This window comes from Equus asinus, chromosome 23, assembly GCF_041296235.1.
Source record: "Equus asinus isolate D_3611 breed Donkey chromosome 23, EquAss-T2T_v2, whole genome shotgun sequence".
In the NCBI taxonomy this organism is placed as follows: Eukaryota; Metazoa; Chordata; class Mammalia; order Perissodactyla; family Equidae; genus Equus; species Equus asinus.
The window spans coordinates 59675133-59695689 of NC_091812.1; the positions used below are offsets into that span (position 1 = coordinate 59675133).

The following is a 20557-nucleotide window of genomic DNA, read 5'->3' on the forward strand; positions in this document are numbered from 1 at the left end:
GGAGGGAGGAGTGAAATTTGACCTCAGTCGCCCCCTCCCACTGAATTGCTTGTGCTAGTTTCTCTGCCAGGAATGCCCATCTCTCCATGTTCTTGATTGTTTATTTCCTAGCACTCCTTTAAAACCCAGCTTTTGTATCATATCTTCTCATATGTCTTCTCTGTCTCTCTAAATTTTTGCAAGTTGTGTGTATGGGAATAACACTGAGTTTAAAAAAATAGAAAAGGAGGAAGAACAAGTTTAGAGGAAGAGAGATTAAAATATTGTGGTTGTTTTTAAGTAGCAGGAGACATTTAGATTTGAGCAGAGGAGAATATTTTGTAGATAGTGCAAAATCAGGCATTTTTTTGACCAAATTATTTCACGGTTCTGAGGCCCTGTTTGTGAACATAGGTGGAGGAGACAGTTAAGGAAGTAATTCAAACAATGTGAGGAGACGAAGTGTTGTAAGGTTCACCAGATAGGAAGAGGTTTTGGTGAAAATATTTGGGACACTATAAGCTGTCAGAAACATCTGGAGAATGGTTAATTAAACTTTGTTATCTTTCTCTGCATGTTTTCTGCAGGAGAGAAGTAAGCACGAAAGAGCCTTTGGGAATGAAGACACAAAGAGGAAAGCGGCAGATGCGGGAGTGTCCTTGGAATAAGAGTGACAGCAGGCACAGGAGGTCTAGAGTAAAGCAGACCGAGTTGGAAAAAATAACCATGTTTTAATATTCTCCTAATTTGTTTAATTTTTTATGATTATAAATATATATATTTGTTTAAATTTTCATGATTATAAATATATGTTATGGTACATATTCAATATAGGAGAAACTTAAAAGATGACACACACACCCCTACGTATACAGCCATTAAAGTAATATTAAACGACATGGAACTTGTTTTATCATTTCCTTTAGTGCGGATTAAGGAGATGAATCTTTTTCCTTTTTGCCTATCTAAAATGTATTTCATCTTCATAACAATATTTTCTTTTTTCACCTTTTACAAAATGAAAAACATATACAATAAAATTTACCCTATTTATTATATAGTTCTGTGAGTTTTGACAAACGGTTCCAGTCCTATAATCACCACCATATCCAAGATACAGAACATTCCATCAGCCCCAAAAATTACACTCTGCCCAATTGTTGTCACCTGTCCTGTCACCCATAGTCCCTGGCAGTCACTGATTTATTTTTTATTCTATAATTTTGCCTTTTAAATGATGTCATATAAATTGAATCACGCAGTATTCAATTTTTAAGGCTAGCTTCTTTTACTTAGCATAATGCATTTCAGATTTATTCATGTTGTCACCATATCAGTACTTTGTTCCTTTTTATTGCTGAAGAGTATGCCATTGTATGCCTGTACCACAGTGTATCCATTATCCACCTGAGGGACATCTTGATTGTTTCCAGTTTTTATGTTTTCATTTGTACCCTAAGGGAGATAGAGTGTTTTTTTTTTCTTTTAATCTTTTCCAAGGACCTTAAGTCTTTTATTCTTTGGAGAGATGGATTCAGGTGAAATTTTTCGCTTTTCCAGCAATAGCTGCTGTTCCCTCCCTGAACTCTGAACCAAAAGGGAGGCTTCCTCAGATCTCTCGCCCTGGCCCTCATCTTTCTTTTGAGCATTGGATTAGGTCTGTGAAGAACACCCTCCAAATGATTGAGAATGTCCTTTGTGCCTGTGGTTTATAGGGGTATTATGTTTTCTCACTAGCCCACACTCAACCTTTAGCAATTTGTTAAACATGTACGTGAATTCTTGTTAGAAGTTTGTATGGAATCTGTCATATGCCCCTGGGAAACAACCATTCCTGTCTTGTTTCTTCTTAGTCGTACTTGTCTTCCTTAGATTTGGGGTTAGTTGGTTGTCCTTCCACCACAACTCTTTGATGGGTTCAAGAACAGTTGTGACGTTTTAGATCATACAGTGAGATTTTTGTTGTTATATGTGTGGGAGTAATGCTCCTTCCAGCTTTCTAACATCCGAAACAGAAGCCAGAAGGCAACGCACCTTCATTTTTAAAGAATACTTTGACCAAGTATACATTATCTTTCAACACTTTAAAATGTGCCATTCCATTGTCTTCGATTCTTTTTCAAGAGAAGTAAGATGTACATCTTGTCATTGTTCATCTCTGTATAATGTTTCTTATTTCACTGGTTGCCTCCAGGATTTTCTCTTAATCCAGTTTTCAGCACTTTTACTAATATATACCTAGGTATATTTTCTTTTCTTTTTATTCTTCTTGGGGTTCTCTGAACTTCTGGGATATGTGAGTTTTTGTTGGTCAATAATTTTTTAAAAATTCTGGCCATTACCAATTAAAATGAACTTGTATGCACTCTCTCTCTTCTTCATCAGGAATTCAGTTTGCGTGTATATTAGATTGTTTCATATTGTCCTGTATATCCCAGAGGTTTTACTCAATTTTTTCACTATTTTCACTCTTTGTGTTTCAGTTTGGTGAATTTCTATTGGACTATAGTCTATTTAGCTGATCCTTTCCTCTGTTGAGTTTGTTCTAAGTCTTTTAATGGAATTATATGCCTCATAACACATTTTTTTATTTCTATCATTTCTTTTGGATTTTCTATAGTTTTCGTCTATCTATTGCAATTTTCCATCTGTTCATCAATTACACATACTTAACATTGTAGCCACACAAAGTCCCTATTTGATAATTTTAAGTCCCCATCCAGTAATTCCAATATCTGTGACACATCTGAATTTCTTCCTGATGACTATTTTATCTTATGGTAATGTTTGACATTTGCTTGATATTTTCTGCACATTATAATTTGTATCGAATGTCAGATTTTTTTTTTTCTTGCCGCAAAACTCTAAGGATTAAAGTAAATAATATTTATGCCCAAAAATGTGAGAGCCTTTTCTTCTTTCAGGATGTTAGAGTGTTGAATCAATCTAATTTGTACATGAGTTTGCCATTGCTTTATTTAGCTTTGTTGCATCATGTTTCAATTATTTTTTAAGTGATTTTCTGCTCCTGCTTTGTGCTTAGTGAGTATTGTAATGTCGAAGAGTTTTTCTCAACATTCTGCTCCTCCATTGGACTTCAGCATGCCCTGCATTTCTTCACCTCAGAGGGATTTCCTTCTGCGCTCCAGTCCCATTTCCCAGTGGTAGACTGCTGTTGCTGTCCCTTTATATGGATGAAGCTCATATGGACAGGGATTTCTTACTTCCGGTCTCAGTATCAGGCAGGCTCTGTGTATCTCTTTCTTGGGAGTGGTGCTCTCTCAGCATCCCTACTCTTCTTCTCTCAAACAATTCTGCATTCTACTCAATACAGGGTCTGGAACACACACAGACTGCATGTTTCTCTCCCAGTAGCAGCAGCAGGAAAGCTCCACTTTGTGCAGGGTCTTGGCATGAGTGAGTTTCCTGCTCCTTCCCTGTGACAGCAGAACCTTGCCACATATCTGCACAGGGTCCAGGATGCGTGGATTTCCTATCCCTCCTCCAGAAGTGGATAACTTCTGCTTCAGATGAGTTTCCTGTTCCACACCCATCAATAGACATCTTCCTTGTACCTGAGAAGTGTCCAGGATACAGCCAGTTTTTGTGCCTATCCCCCAGTAGGCACCAACCTATACCTTGTACTCTTTATGGTCTATACAGTGGAGAGGCTACACCACCCTAAGTTTAGGCAAGTCTTATATGCCTGGACCACAGAAGGGCTTTCTCTCAGGTCTGCTTCACTCCTCAAATCTTTCTTATCAATAATCAGTGGAGGTTCAGCGGAAAGTTTTGATGAATTATCTGGACTCTCTGGTATCTGGGGCTCCCTGTGATTCTAAACTACCATAGAAGCCTATTTGGCTTTTGAGATTTCATTTAAATTTCAGCTGTTTTCTTTCCTACTTTATAGTGATGACCTCTTTTTTCTACTATTTTGCAAAAAAGTGAAATAATTTATATTCTTATCTTTCTTAGGAGAGGGTTTGAACATTTTGGATTTCAGTTTGCCAGTTACTTTGCAACCTCAGCTCTTTGATAACCAAGAAAATTATTTTTGTGGACTATATGGTTTGTCCTCATTGTTATGGTGGAATTGATGTGTTTCTGAAATTTTCTAGATCTTAAGCAGAAGAGTAAGTAAGTCTAATTATGTTTCTAAGTAATAGTAGCCAACCATTGGAAAAATGAAAATTAAAAAACACCATCATTAGTAATAGCTTCCAAACGTGATCTTCAGAGGGATGTATTGAACAAAATGTGTAAGAGCCTTATACTGGAAACAATAAAACATTGCTGAGAGAAATTAAAGAATATATAAATAAAAGGAGAGATTTACCACCTTTATTTTTGGAAAGCTCAAAATTTGTAAAAATTTCCACTCCATAAAGCAATCTAAATGCAATCTCTAATCCAAATTCCAAAAGACCTTGTGGTAAGAATGAAAATCTGATTCTAAAATTTATGTAAAAATGCAAAATCCAAAAATCAATAAGGCTTTCTGAAAGAAGAACAAAGTTGAAGGATTTATACTTGATTTCACGACATTTTAAAGCTCTAGTAATCAACTGAGTGTGGTATTGGTGAAGGGATAATCAAACAGAATAATGTATCACAATAAAGAGTCCATAAAGAAACTAACTTTTATTTATCAAATCTCAAGTTAAAGTCACTTTCTCACTAAAGTCTTGTGTCTCCTGAAACTAAATATCTTCCTCTACTAAACCCTATCTCTGTCCTCTGTCTTTTCATCTACTTCATAATACTTATCATAGCAATATTAAATAATTATTTGTTTATTGTTGGCGTTCTGCATGAGACCATATATTTATAGTGGGAAGTATGTCTCTCTTGTTCATGGGTATGTTAAGACTTAACACAATAATAGGCACATTAGATGTATAATAAATCCAAATGAATGAGATATTTCAGAGTTATATGAAGAGTAATAAACAATTTGAGATTATATTGGTACATAACTGATGACCATTTATAGACATTCTCTAAACTGCAAAAAGGGGAGATGTGCTGGACCACTATTTTGCTATTTCTGGCTGTTTTTCCTCATTGCTTCTCTCTCTCTGGTCTCATCTGGTCTTTAGCTATTCTCTCTAGATTGCTGTATCAGTTGGTGTTCTTAATTTCAAGCAATCAGAAACAAATGTGCTTCTTTGTTAGTGATAATGTTCAGCAAATTGTCTTTCTCTTAAGAGTGAACTCCTTAGAATGAACCATTGGATTCCTCAACTTTTTGCAAGATTGCAATCCAACTGGCTTTTTTCTTTTGTGTTGTGTTTTGAAGTACTTTGAGAATCATAAAAATGTTGCATATGTAGTACAATAAATTCTCCCAAAATTTTACCTAAATTTCTTAAATGGTAACATATTTTACATACAATTTTTTATTCTCCCTTCCTCTCTCTCTCTCTTTCTCTCTCTAAATATATATAGACAGACACACACACTCACACATTATGAGACCATATGAGTACACATTATGTATGTATATATATATATATATGTTTTCTTTCAAAAGTTTGAAGGAAACTTGCGGATATGATACGATACCCCTTTACCTCTAAATACTTCAGGGTGTATTTCCTGAAAACAAGCATATTTTCTTACACAGTCAAAGTAAGATTACCAAAATCAGGGAATTAATGTTGATAGTTATTATCAAGACTACAGACTTTATGTAAATTTCTCCAATTGTCCCATTAATTGTCCTTTTTAGCAAAACAAACATTTGTTTTTCTTTCCAGGATGCAGCCCAGGGTCTCATGATGAATTTAGCTCTTTAATATCTTTAGTTTTCATGACTTTAACGTTTTTAAAGAGCTCTGGTTATTCATTTTCTAGACCAGTCCTCAGTTTGTGTTTGCCTGATCTTCATCATGATTAGAATCAGGGTGTGTATTTTTAGTAGAAATCATCCTTGGAGGCCCTTGATGCCAGCTGTTCCCATTACTTGTGATGTTAATTTGATCTCTTGTTTGAAGCTTTGTTTTCCAGGCCTCTCTATTATATTTTCCATGGTATTAGTTTGGAATCTGCTGTAGGGAAGAGGTATTCCTTCTCTACCAATTTGGACTCATGGATTCTTATTTTATTCTATGACCTATAATATATTCTTCTCATTGTTTCTTTTGTTGCTCAAATGTCTCACTGATTTTTGAAGACTTTATCTCCCTATCTTCAGTAGACATATGTCTTACCAAGGCATCTAGAGTATTTAGCTTTTAGGTCTTTTTAGCATGAAGTCATCAGTCTAGAAGCATAGTGTTCCCTGGATGGTAAGACAGTCAAGATTCCTGCAGCCTACAATATGGCACAAAGATAGAGAGCTGACATACCCTAGAAGCAAGATGGTAAATATCTTGTAATTCCTGCTAAGTTGAACAAAACAGCCTCTGGTGTTTTTCATTTATTGGAATAGGGGAAAAAAACATTTCCTAGATCAACAGCTACCTATATGTTTTCAGTATCAGCTAAGATGGTGGGTAAAATGGGAAATGATAGGTAACATTACTTTCCTATGTACATTTCAAGTCTTTGGTGGTGGCATCAATTTCTTAAATTCATTTCTAGTCATGTTTTAGCTTTTGATGTACCAGGGAAGTAGAGAGCCAAAGATGTATACATAGCCCTTCCTACCAAAGTAACCACTATTCCAATATCAGAGAACCAAGAAGGTGATGTTCTCAGGTGCTAATGATCACTATTGTAGTATATACTGAAAAAAATCAATATATAGTGGATATATTGGATGTCCCACTGGAGGTATGGTGAGGTGGATTCATGTCAGTTCTCTGTTGATTACCTGATTTCCATAAACTTCCATATCCATGGTAAACAATAGGGAAGGTGGGTCCCTGGATTATAGTGTTAAGTTTGGCAAGCATCCAATAATCTGAATACATTAGTAATTTACAAGATGGCTGCATATATATTTGGTAAAAACCTGGATAAAAATACACAGAATATATGGATGTTGTATGTTTTTCCTTAAGTATTCCCAATTTTGATTTGTTTAAGGGGCTGTAGAACTAAGAATTGATTTAGGTCTAGGAATCAGGAGATAGAACATCAATGTGATGCATATATATTTAGTCCTGGGTATCCCTTGATCAAGAAATATCCAATGAAGAGGTTATTTCTCATGAATCAAATCATTCTGGTGAATGTGCTGTCCCTTCTCTCTATTGTGTTAACTAAAGCTGCCTTGTTCTTATTTCTGTGATTTCAGAAACATTAACTTGCTTAGGGTCACATAATATACACTTATCCTGATTTCATCTGCAGTATGTACTGTCAATGTGACACCCCTAAGGCGAACAGCCTCAGAAGCACTTTTCAGAGATGCTTGTGCCCCTGTCCCCTCTGTGTGTTTCAAAGACTTGTTGAAGGGCAAATATTCTCAGCTGTTTTGTGATCCTTAGTCAGAGCCATGTCTAAATTTCCATCTCTTGAAATATTTAAAGTGTTTGCATGAGCATTCTGACATCTCAATTTCAAAGAGAAAACCCACGGGCAAAACTAGCTTTTTAAAAAAATCAACTACACACAAGTAAAACAGTAGAACTGACCCTAGCTCCTCAGGGTAGCACAGTGTATCCTGAATATGTGGCTATGCATTGACATGTTGACTATCGACATATTCAGCCTGACCTAAAATTCTGCTTTCCTTCTTCAGAAAATCATTCTCAGGACCCATATCCATATGCCTTTCACAACTTTATGCTCATTATATTGATATGATTTATGCCTTTTAAAAAAATTCATTTAAGCCTATCTTCCCAGGCTTTGCTTTATAATTTGTCCATGGTACAAGGTGGAATACTCCTCTAATTTTAATTCTATTACTGGGGAGTTGAGTGTGTAAGAATTGGCTTTATCTTGAAAAGTAAGTGCCTCATTTGAGTGTGCTATGAAAGTATCAAAGAGAGGGAGAAAAATTTTCATCAGAAAGTGAAGAAGAGGCTGCTTCAGGTGGCAGGGGAGGCTCAGGGAGGGGTGAGGTTTTGGGGGAAACATGAGTTTTGAAATGCTCCATATACTTGTATGTCATTTGATAGAACACATACTTTTACAATCCACATACTGACCTTCACATAAGGGACCTGGAGAGTCAGTGAATTAAATAATTACTGCAATTTGTCAATCTAAGAATAAAATCTTGAGTTAATTGTTAGCTACTTTATCGCTGGTGCCGCTGGAAATAACAGATTTTTAAAATTATATAGTGTCCCTTGTTTTAGGATATGTAAAAACAAGTTTTAGGGATTTGACCTTGTCATTCTTTCCCTTTAAATTATTTAACTCCCTTAGAAACAGCCATCCTACGTGGCATTTCTTGAGTTACTTTTGCCCATTGTGTAATTCTGTCATGGGAACAGCAAGGATCCCCCAAACTTGCTTTTAGTCAGCTCGTTAATCATGGTTATCATAGGGAATAATTTAATTTGCTATTACATAACTGAGTGTCACGGGCAACCAGCTGCCCATCCATTAGTGACAAGGGGATTTTCATTGCCTTTAGCAGTAAAAGTAGATAATCAAGCTCACGTTCCTTCTGTTTTAATCCACGTTTCTTGTCTACAATGTATTCTTGGTTCCAAAGGCTGAGTCAGACAGGTTCTCACACTAAAATTTGGAAAGATACAGAAGATTCGAACAACACATCTAATAAGTGTGATGTAAGGAGCACATAGAGAACCTTGCACCCAGCAGTGAGAACAAACCCATTTATCACAAAGACATGTGACATTTTCAGAGCTGCAGCCTGCCTCTCCTGAAGGAGACAGATTAGGATAATACTTAAAGTCATTTCCAAACATTCCACTCTTAGTGAACACCAAACTGGTGATAATGGATGTCAAAAATTTCCTTGCACTCCATGTGGATACATTATATTAGATTGTATGCAGTTATGTAAGTATCAATAGTGTATAGGTAGATATAATTGTACTTTATATATAACCAGTATGTATTGTGGCAGGTACTATGTTTCTGAGGAAAATGAGACCTGAGTACTGGCTCAATGGTTATTGAGTTTCAACGACCAATCTCTGGGATCAACAATTCATGACGGAAGCAAATCACTTTAATTGTTGGTAGCTAAGCTTCAATTGAAATAAAAGCTTGCTAGCATAGAATCTTATAGAATCTTTATGGATCAGTCATTATTGGTTATCTTACTCTTAGGCCAAAGAATTATTACAAAGTTAAAGTAATCAGAGTGTTATAAAAAAAGAAGTTTTCCAGTTTTGAACAAGACCTATATTTGTAAAAATATACAGTTTGTATATGAAATATTTTGATTATTTTTGTATCGCAATCATAATTATACTCTGGTATTTTATGACAGCCAGGGTACCAATTTAAATTTTATGAGAACGGCCCTTATTCTTCATTTTTCAAATCTCCTCTTTTAGTTTCAAGCGTGGCCAAAGTTCGACTTTGCAGTCTCCTTATGCAGAAAGTAATTGCATTCCACTTAATTTTTTGAACATCAACTAATATTTAATGACTACCCAGAGGCCACAAGGCAGTGTAATAAGCATTCTTCTCTTTAAATGTCTATTTATTCCCAGATTGCAGCATCTTCTTAAGAAGCTGAGAATCTCAGTAGTTTCACATTATGAAAAAACATAATAGTCCTCTTATGAAGAATTGACACTCTTTAAAATATCCCAGAAACCAAAGGAAAAGAAACATCCTGTCTCCAAATATCAACTCCCATAGTTGTAAGTTCTTACAGAAGATCTGTTTTTTTCAGGTATTGAACAGCATTCAGAATAGCTCCAGCATATCAAGAAGAAAAGAAAGCGAGTAGTAAAAGGACAAACTCTACACCTAGCACTGACAAAATTTATTGAGTACCTAAAGGAATTGAATTTCACTTACTATGAAACTAATCGTGAGGCTTTCTAAGGTGGAGGGAATTGGTATCAATGATACACATAAATCTGTAGGACAACCAAGCAGAAATAGAAGTCTGATCCTAAAACATGTATCTTAAATCTGAAAATATTTCTAATGGTAAAGTGGTTAAAGTGAGGGCTACCAGTTTCTTCCTTATTAGTGGGCAGGTGGAGGTGGGTGGATATTGAGGCCGGGAACTTTTAGCAAATCTAGGAGCTCTCAATACAGAGTGAAGAGCTGGCTATGGCTTTACCTGAAAGATCGATATTGGGGTTGGATAAGAAAGTATAATTCTTAGGCTTTGATTATCTAAAATTATGTATTGCAAACTTATAATAGACAGTTATAGATCAAAAAATTACTAGAATCTCCTTGTTAGCAGAGAGAGCTGCAGAATATCATCCACTCCACTGCTGGGCAGGCCTGAGCCTAGGATGAGCATTAGGGACATCTGGGGTACAGGTGGATTAGGCAAAGAATTAAAAATTTTAACGGTATACTTGATTTGATATGCTCCTGTTGATATTTCTGGTTGGTGGAGAGATCTATATGGAGTGGATTCATTTGTCAAGGTATCCTGACTGGCTTATGTTTGGTAGAAAAGATGTAAAACCTTCTACTATTGGGTAGAAAAAACCATGTGAAAACCCCACATATTTCAACAGATAGTGTGCTAACTGGAAGGCAAGAAGAGAAATCTGCTGAGAAAAAAATGGCCATCATATGAAAGCTCTCAGTCCTTGCCATTGCTGCTTTCCACTGTGAGAAGCATTGGAAAGTACCTTTGTAATATGAGAGGAGTTGTAACCCTGGTCTCCAGGAGAATGGAGACTTCTGCTTCTGTAGTAGCTGTGATCAGATGCAGTTTGTAAAAAGTATATGCTACTTTCAAATACTAGGCAGAGAATGTGTCATTTAATCTGCATGCTAAAAGCAATTTGAGTCAGGTCCAGAAAACGTCATCAGACATCAGAGAATAAAGAGCAAGGGTGTGTTTTATACCTTTCATATTCTTAAAAAATGCATTAATGTTCCTGAGTGAAATAGATATATGTCCTTCTACCTATAACCAAATTCTCAGTATTCTCCAATATAAACAGACATGGTTTCATTGTCATAAACCTAGACGTGCGTCTACAAGGACTCAACGTATGAATTTGCCATGGCTGTATCTCTGATAAAAAGAGCTATGATCATGGAGCACTGGTTATCAGGTATTTTTCTCAGCACTTCACATAATTTACCTCACTTAATCCTTTCAATAACCCTATGAGTGAAGGGCAATCACCATCTCCTTTAATTTAGATTAAGAATTTGAAGCTCAGGGTGATTATCTTAACCCAGTAAACAGTGGTGGAGCTAGGACTGGAACGCCAATCTGCCTGCCTGACTCCAGATCCTTGCTCTTATTTGATCCGTCCTGTTACCAAGGCAATTTGTACTTGACTCTGTTGATGGGTGGAGAGAGAGAGGCTCCTCCACAGGAAGGTGCATGCATTTATTCATTTATTTAGATGTTGGTAAAAAAATTTCTTTTACTTGTGATGAGAACTTCTAGGATTTACTCTCTTGGCAACATTCAAATATACCATACAGCAATGTTGACTATAGTCATTATGCTGCCCATTACTTCCCCAGTACTTATTTGTCTTATAACTGGAAGTTTGTACCTTTTGACCACATTCATATAATTCCCCCAACTCTGGTAGCCACAAATCTAATCTTTTTTCTATGAGTTTGATTTCTTTAAGATTCCACATATAAGTGACATCATGCAGTATTTGTTTTTCTCTGTCTGACTTATTTTACTTAGTATAATGCCCTTAAGGTCCATTCGTGTTGTTGCAAATGGCAAGATTTCCTTCTTTTTATGGCTGAATAGTATTCTATTATATATAGACCACATCTTTATCCGTTCATCTGTTGATGGACACTTAGGTTATTTCCCTGTCTTGGCTATTGCAAGTAATGCTGCAGTGAACATGGGGGTGCAGATATCTCTTCAACATAGTGATTTCATTTTCTCTGGATATAACTCAGAAGTGGAGTTGTTGGATCATATGGTAGTTCTATTTTAATTGGAGCTGGAATTTGAACACAGGTCTTTCTGACTTTAAATGCTTTGTGCTTTAACATTGTGCCACATACTTTATCTTCCTTTTGAAGATTCTTACTGCATTTTGGCATACTGAGAAGTCCAGCAGCAAGCCAGCCCCCTCCATGGAATGCCTTAGCCCATGGGGGAGAGGCATGGCATCATTCTAGAGAATATTGTTCTCAGTGTGAGCTAGGGGTTTATAGGTATTGGCCACAAAAGATTTCCTATGGGAACACTATCACAAAGATATCGTGGAAATAAATAGAAAAACAAAGAAAAAGACAATTTGGTTCACAGATACTTGTTCAATACATAACTTAGTAGGGGTGTCTCAAATGCAGAGAAAACAAGTGAATTACTCAGCAAAATAAAACCCAAGTAGACTGAATGTGCTACTGCATTCTGAGCAGACAGTAAGTAGGCAAGTAAAAATGAGAATGACCACCTGCTAGAGAGCTTTTGAATGTAAAATAGCTGCACTGTAGGTCTGTAATCTCATCAAGGCTCAAGTACATTAAACTTGGGAAAGGGTGAGTCATTGCTAAAGACATTTTAAAATTAAAGTTTGCAAGTACTTATATATCAGAAATTGGCAGAATTTCAGAGTAGCCAATATAAAGAATCCACAGAGAGCACGGCGTAGACTGTTTGCTCTAGCAAATTACTCGTAATTATTGCCATCATCACTTGGTGTGGACGTGTGGAGTTTGGGGAAAAGAAAAATGGGCAGGTAATTTTCAGTGAAATACAACAGAGGTCAATGCCTTCAGGTAGAACCTTTCTCCACATCTCTTGCCATACCTATCACAGCCTGTTTTAATCTACTAGAATTGTTATTTTTTTTAACAGCTTTATATTGCTATATAATTCACATACCATACAATCCATCTGTTTACAGTGTACAATTCAATAGTTTTCAATATATTCACAGAGTTATTCAATCATCACTTCTCTCTAATTGTAGAACATTTTTATCATCCCTAAAAGAAACTCCGTTCTTACTAAACATTCACCATTTCCCCACAACCGATCCCCAGTGCCCAGCCCTAGGCGATCACAAATCTACTTTCTGACTGTATAGATTTTCTGATTCCGGATGTTTCATATAAAAGGAATCATATGATATGCAATCTTTTCTGCCTTGCTTCCTGCATTTAGCATAATATTTTCAAGGTTCACCCACGTCGTTGCATATACAAGTATTTCATTACTTATGTAAGGCAAGCCAAATAACATTCCATCATGTGGGTATAGCGCATTTTGTTCACCTTTTCATCATTTGATGAACTTTTGAGTTGTTTCCACTTTTAGCTATTATGAATAATGCTGCTGTGAACGTTCATGTACACATTTCCATGTGGACGTATGTTTTCATTTATCTTGGATGTGTATATATGTGGAAGTGGAATTGCTGGGTCATATGATATCCTATGTTTAACATTTTAAGAAACTGCCAACTTATTTCCCAAGCAGCTCTATCATTTTACACTCCAATCAGCCATGTATGAGGGTTCCAATTTTTCCACATCTTCTCCAAAACTTGCTAGTATATGCCTTTTTGACTATAACCATCCAAGCAGCTGTGAAGTGATATCTCAGTTTGCTTTTGATGTGTATTTCCTTGATGGCTAATGATATAAAATATTTTTTCATGTGCCTTTTTGCCATCTACATATACTCCCTAGTGGACTGTCTCTTCGTGTCTTTGCCCATTTTCTAATTGGATTGTTTTTGTTTGTTTTGTTTTGTTTGTTTGTTGAGTTTTGAGAGCCCTTTATATCTTCTAGATACGAGGATGTCTAGTACATTGACTTTGTGTCCTGCAACCTTGCTGAACTTGTTTATTAGTTCTAATTTTTGTGTGTATATTTCTTAGGTTTTTCTATATGCAGAATCATGTAATTTACCAATAGAGATAGTTCTACTCCTTTATTTCCAATCTAGATGCCTTTTAATTTTCCTGTCAATTGCTTTGACTAGAACATCCAGTAACGTGTTATGTAGAAGCAGCACCACGCATCATTGTCTTGCTCTTAATTTAAAGGAAAAACTATTCAGTCTTTCACCACTAAGTGAGATATTAGTTGTGGGTTTTCATAAATGCTCTTTATTAGGTTGAGGAATTTCCCATCTATTCCTAGTTTGTTGACTTTTTTGTTAATCATGAAAGAGGGTTGAATTATCTCAATGTCTTTTCTTTATAAATTGAGATGATTATGTGGTTTTTGTCCTTTATTCTATTGCTATAGTATTACATTTATTGATTTTTGGCTGTTAAACTAACTTTGTATTCCTGGAATAAATCTTACTTTATCATGTTATATAATTCTTTTTATATAAAGCTGCATTTGAATTGCTGATATTTTGTTACTGCAACTGTTCTCATCAAAGTATTTAGTGACCTTCTCAGGGTCAAACTGTTAATTCCAGTACTATCTATTCATCGACATAGCATCTGTGATCATTTCACATCCTTTTCTAATATTTTCCTTTATTGCATGAAAAACCATCAATCTTTCCATTCCTTCCCTTGCCTTTGCCATACCCTAATCTCTCTCCACAAGCATTATCAATAGCACTTATCTTTATGTCTCCTCTTCTATATTGCATTCTTCTCAAAGTTAGAGATTTATTTTTCTTCACTTTTGATAGTTCCTGGTACTTTGAAGTCTTTCAGATTCTTCCTCCTCCTCCTTCAGTTTCTCTTTCCTGCCTCCTTCCCTTCTCTTCCTTTCTCTCTCTCCTTCTTCCTCCTTTTCTTTTTCCTTTTTCTGACTAGATGTGTGTATAAGTACAGAAATCTTAAAGCAGTTGTAAATGAAGAAGATAATTTTCTATTTAAACCCTAAGTATAAACTATTAAATCAGTGTGTGTTGGGAAGAAAGTAGAAAAAGTGAGAGAAAAAGGAAAGAGTCGTAGTGAATTCAGACACTTTGGAGAAGTTTCCACCCACTGAAATGTCAGAGAGTAGAATTAGAGAGGACAAAAGAAGAATCAGAACAAGTTCCTTCTATAAATTACATTAAACTAGTGTAGCTTCTGTCGGGGGAGGGGGCGGGGATTTCCTCTGCTCTTCTAGGTTCTTTTGGCTGGTATAATAATTAAATTGACAAAAGACAGGTTAACAGTAGAAAAATAAATTTAATTATGTATGTACAGGAGCCCCACAAAGATATTTGGCTCCCAAATAGTCAGGCAATTAAAGCTTATATGCTATCTCGAGTTAGGGAGAAGGGGGTAGGGACCTGGAACTTCAAGGAGGAGGAAGACAATTCACAGGAAGATGAGAAAAGCAAACGTATAGGACACAAATGCTTGTCATGCCATGAAGAGACAAAAGGACACAGAGAGGACTCTGATCATGAAGCCCTCCTAGGTTCCCCCTAGTCTACACAGCTAGCACATACTCTTTGTAGTTCTCTCTGGTGAAAGCTCTCTTCCTAGAACAGCTCCTCTATCTAAATTCTTTTAAGCAGTTAAGAGGAAGGTAAAAAGAAACTTCCTCAGTCTTCTGTTTCTTAAAAAATAACCAGCCTAAAATAATCCTCACGCCAAAGAAACACTTTGAGGTGGCAAATTTGTCTCCTCTACATTTGTGAGGTCAGTGTTTTCCAGAATGAGCTTTATGTGTTTTGGTTTAAACCAAGTGGTATGGTCATCTATGTTTAGAAATTTACGGGTACAACAAGGTTAAATGATTCCTTAGAGATTCTGATAGAATAAGCTATATTGTCAATATGGAGAGATCATAATAGCTAGCATTTCTCAATCCTTTAATCAGGAGCCACTTGGAAAACACTGCAGCCATCACCTGAGGACTGAAGCATGATTTAGATGGAGACAATCCAGTTGCTTCTTCATTCCGAGATGTCATGGTGGTACATGGGTGTAACTCAATAATCTCGATTTTTGAATATTATCTCAACTGTTACAAAGTTAGGCCATTAGGGTGTGAGATAAATACAGACATGTGATGCTTATAGATGATGTCTTATCTTAAAATAGTTCCTCAGCATTTAAATTTGTTCCTTAGCCTCTGACATATTGTTACAAAAAGAAAGAGTGTGAAATATTTTAAAGCATCAACATAACAACAAAAATTTAAAAAAAATAAAATTCCAGACTGAACTTTCGGACTGAAACCTTAAAAAGAAACTATATATTTATTCATGTTGTGGTCAGATAACAAAGTCAGCTGGCTAGTAGGGAAATATCTAGTGATACAAAACAGGTAGATACTTAAAATCCTATGAAGAAACTAGTAATTCTTAAGTCTCTGATTGAGCTCAGAGTTTCTGTTTTTTTTTTAATTTTTATTTTTTTCAGATGTACATCATATTTCGAATTCTGTATACATTTCATCATGTTCACCACCCGAACACTAATTATAGTCCATCCCCTCACATGTGACCCTAATCACCCCTTTTGCCCTCCCCTCTCCCCCAATGGTAACCACCAGTCCAATCTCCAATGCTATGCGTGTTTTTTTTTTTTTGTCGTTTTTATCTTCTACTTATGAGTGAGACCATATGGTATTTGACTTTCTCCCTCTGACTTATTTCACTCGGCATAATACCCTCAAGGCCCATCCACGTTGTCACAAATGGCCGAATTTCGTCATTTCTTATGGCTGAGTAGTAGTCCATTGTGTATAAATACCAGATCTTCTTTATCCATTCCTCCCTTGGTGGGCACCTAGGTTGCTTCCATGTCTTGGCCATTGTGTATAATGCCGCAATGAACATAGGGGTGCAAGTATCTTTATGCCTTTGTGTTTTCAAGTTCTTTGGATAAATACCCAGCAGTGGAATAGCTGGATCATATGGTAGATCTATCCTTAATTTTCTGAGGATACTCCATACTGCTTTCCATAGTGGCTGCACCAGTTTGCACTGCCACCAGCAGTGAACAAGGGTTCCCTTCTCTCCACACCCTCTCCAACATTTGTTGTTTCCTGTCTTGTTAATTATAGCCATTCTGACGGGACTGAGGTGATACCTCATTGTAGTTTTGATTTGCATTTCCATGATAGCTAATGATGCTGAGCATCTTTTCATATGCCTGTTGGCCATCTGTATATCTTCTTTGGAGAAATCTCTGTTCAGATCTTTTGCCCATTTTCTAATTGGATTGTTGTTTTTTTGTTGTTGAGCTGTATGAGTTCTTTGTATATTTTGGATATTAACCCTTTATCTGATACGTGCTTTGCAAATATCTTCTCCCAATTGTTAGGTTGTCTTTTCGTTTTGTTGATGGTTTCCTTTGCTGTGCAGAAACTTTTTAGTTTGATGTAGTCCCATTTGTTCATTTTTTCTTTTGTTTCCCTTGCCTGGTCAGACATGGGACTTGAAAATATGCTGCTCAGACCAATGTCACAGAGCGTACTGCCTATGTTTTCTTCTAGAAGTCTCATAGTTTTGGGTCTTACATTCAAGTCTTTAATCCATTTTGAGTTGATTTTTGTGCATGGTGTAAGGGAATGGTCTACTTTCATTCTTTTGCATGTGGCTGTCCTGTTTTCCCGACACCATTTATTGAAGAGACTCTCCTTTCTCCATCGTATGCTCTTGGCTCCCTTGTCGAATATTAGCTGTCCATAAATGTGTGGGTTTACTTCTGGGCTCTCAATTTTGTTCCATTGATCTGTGTGTCTGTTTTTGTGCCAGTTCCATGCTGTTTTGGTTACTATGGCTTTGTAGTATAATTTGAAATCAGGGAGTGTGATACCTCCAGCTTTGTTCTTTTTTCTCAGGAATCCTTTGGCTATTCGGGGTTTTTTGTTGTTCCGAGCTCAGAGTTTCTTATCAAACAAAGCAAAGAGGGGAATATAATCATTAAGAAAACATTTTTGTAACATTTGGTTAGAAAATTTCTCATGTGGTATTGTTTACACAGATAGTGATAGGAGAATATCAATAATAGTTTGGAAGCAAATAATTTGAAAGACAGTATAGTAATTATTTTTGTATCACTCTTTCTTGTAGATTCCATACTTAATAACCCATAACACATCAGTGTACAATTTAACAAAAAGATTTACACATAGATAAGCACGTTGATCCAGAACCATTTTTTTTTTTAAGATAGAATTTGAATTATCCACAGGGGAGTGTTACATTTCTGTGTTAAAACATCTGTCTTTTGCATTACTTAAAGACAGAGTGTATTTTAAACTTCTTTAAATCTGTTTAGAGTAACAAAGGCAGTTAAAGATACCTAGTAAGCGTCAAATAAACTTTAGCATCTTCTGGTTGAATGAATGAAACATTTTGTTCACCATTGGTCAGTACACAAAGTACTAAATGTTCTTATTTTATTCTTTCTGAATATGAAATAAAAATTAGAAGCTAGATAAGAAAACAGGTTAATTTTGATTTGCACATATTAGTGTGTGATCTCATACACATAGTCATACGTACACATTAAGCTTTATTTTTACTTTTTTCCAGAATGGGTGCAGTTGATGAAATTATATGACATTTTCCTCTTCTCCATTTATTATTTCAGTTCTTTTTGGAGCAACAGGGCCTATTTGTAGGCATTCGGTTCAGGGGTTCCCAGAGTAGCAGTCTGTCCACACCTACTGCTATTCTTTCTTAAGCTGCTCATTTATCATTGTTATGTTTTGTTTGATTGACTTCACTTTGCAGGTTTTGTCATTTGGATTATTGGACTTGGGATGGTGAAATTTTAACATCTCAACCTTGACTGAAGTTTTTCTTTGTTCAACTCCAATGGAGTTGAGCTTTGGTGAGGTGAGGTTAAATATGGGTTAGCTACAGCTTTGTCTGCTCTTGTACACTTTTCCGAGATAAAAAGCACACCGGGTTGTCCTTTTATACCTCAGAATTAATGACAGAATATGCAGTGTGCAGTGCTATAAAGCTTCCATAGTATAATTGAGATCCTAAACACTCTTTACAACACTTCCAGCCAAAAAGTTGTGTGGAATTCAAAATTTCACTATACCTATTCAAATTCTGGGAGATGTGAAAGAATAAAGACATAAAATAAGGACTTAAATATTTCTAAATACTCCAATAAGGTAATTATGAAATAAATTATTGAATTAATGTGCACTTTACTTACATGCAGAACAATTTTCATTTAGTATTTCTTAATGGTTCAAAAAATTTGAAAAGGGCAGTTCTAATGTTAGCATTTTTACTAATATATTCTATTTTTCAAGGATAGGTTTTATCTAATTGTAGATAGGCTTTTCAATCTAAAATATTTCTTAGATCAAAAACTCAGGTGAGAACTCCCATAATTATATATAAATGTTCTTCTTCTCTGCTCTACTGGTCTCCATTGCATTCACAAAGTTCACCATGGTAATGCATTCATTTGTTCCATTTTTTTTTTCTCATTAGATCTTTAAATTTATTAACAAAATACTGGAGCATTGAGAGCTTTTACCCTGATGTTTATGTGCTAAGACTGTGTGACATTTTCAAAATTCTCTAGTCTATTTTGCTGACAATTCTTTCTAGTACACCTCAAATATAGTAGTTTTGAAAGAATCTGTTAGCTTCCGGGTTTGAGTTATGCAACTATGATTTTATGAAGGCTAGAGTGAAATTCAAAGAATCAGTCCAGTATCTAAATGATAAAGATAATAAGTATTGAAGATAAGAAGTGTGAAGGAAAAGAGTAGATGATAAAAATGGACTAAAACTTATAAGCAGAATTATTGATTTCCATTTTAGACTTGAGTCTTTGTTATTTTATTCATTCATTCAACTGTAAAAGGCTTTTTGAGGCAAACTCAAGTCAAGGATTTCTGGAAATTAAACAGAAATTCTTCCCACTCCAGACCTCAAGGAAGCTATAATCAAATAGGTGAATGAAATATACACATAAATGTCTGCAGTATTAGATAAAGAGAGCAATTAAGCACTACAGATTTTAGGAAATGGACAGATTCCCTCCAACTGGAGAAATAAATACACCTTCTAAAGAAGATGGCAAAAGAGGTAGGCCTGAAAAGACTAGGAGAATTTGGATAAATACAGGTAAAAGAAGGCATTCTAGGCACAGGGAATAGTGAGAGATTAAATATATTTGGAGAGTCATAGTGTTTTTCTTTGTTTTGCTTTATTTTTTTCTATAAAATATTTCTAAAAGTAAGGAACATTATAATTACCTAAATTAAGCTGCTTGACAGATATAGAACATTGCACCTAAATCTTGGAGGCATTTTCACATTTTCAAGTGCACCTAGAACATTTCCAAAATTGAATCATATGCTGGGACACAAAGCAAATCTGAAGAGGTTTCCAAGGATAGAATGACATTAGGATGTTCTCTGCCAACAGTGCAATAAAGCTGGAAATTAAATTTCAGGAAGATAAGTAGAAAATCCCTATATGTTTAAGTTAGTGTAATTTTATGTAACTCAGGGGTCAATAAGAGATCATCTGGTAAATTAAAAAATATTGTGGACTGAATTATAACTAAAATGTCACATATCAAACCTTGTGGAATAAACCTAAATTTGTGCTTACAGGCAAAGATACATATATATGTGAGTAAAGAATGTGACCTAAAAATTA

General features: G+C 35.6%; 1 long non-coding RNA gene across 3 annotated transcripts in view; it reads left to right on the forward strand.

Moving 5' to 3' along the window:
• Window positions 1-1309, forward strand: part of LOC106836601 (uncharacterized) — a 140092-nt gene extending 138783 nt beyond the window's left edge. Inside the window, exon 4 of one of the 3 annotated variants that reach the window (XR_006518801.2) lies at window positions 567-1309. This is a non-coding gene — a long non-coding RNA (uncharacterized lncRNA). The remainder of the gene's footprint in view (window positions 1-566) is intronic. The other 2 variants (XR_011497476.1, XR_011497477.1) reach the window with 2 other exon arrangements.
• The last annotated feature ends 19248 nt before the right edge of the window (window positions 1310-20557 follow it).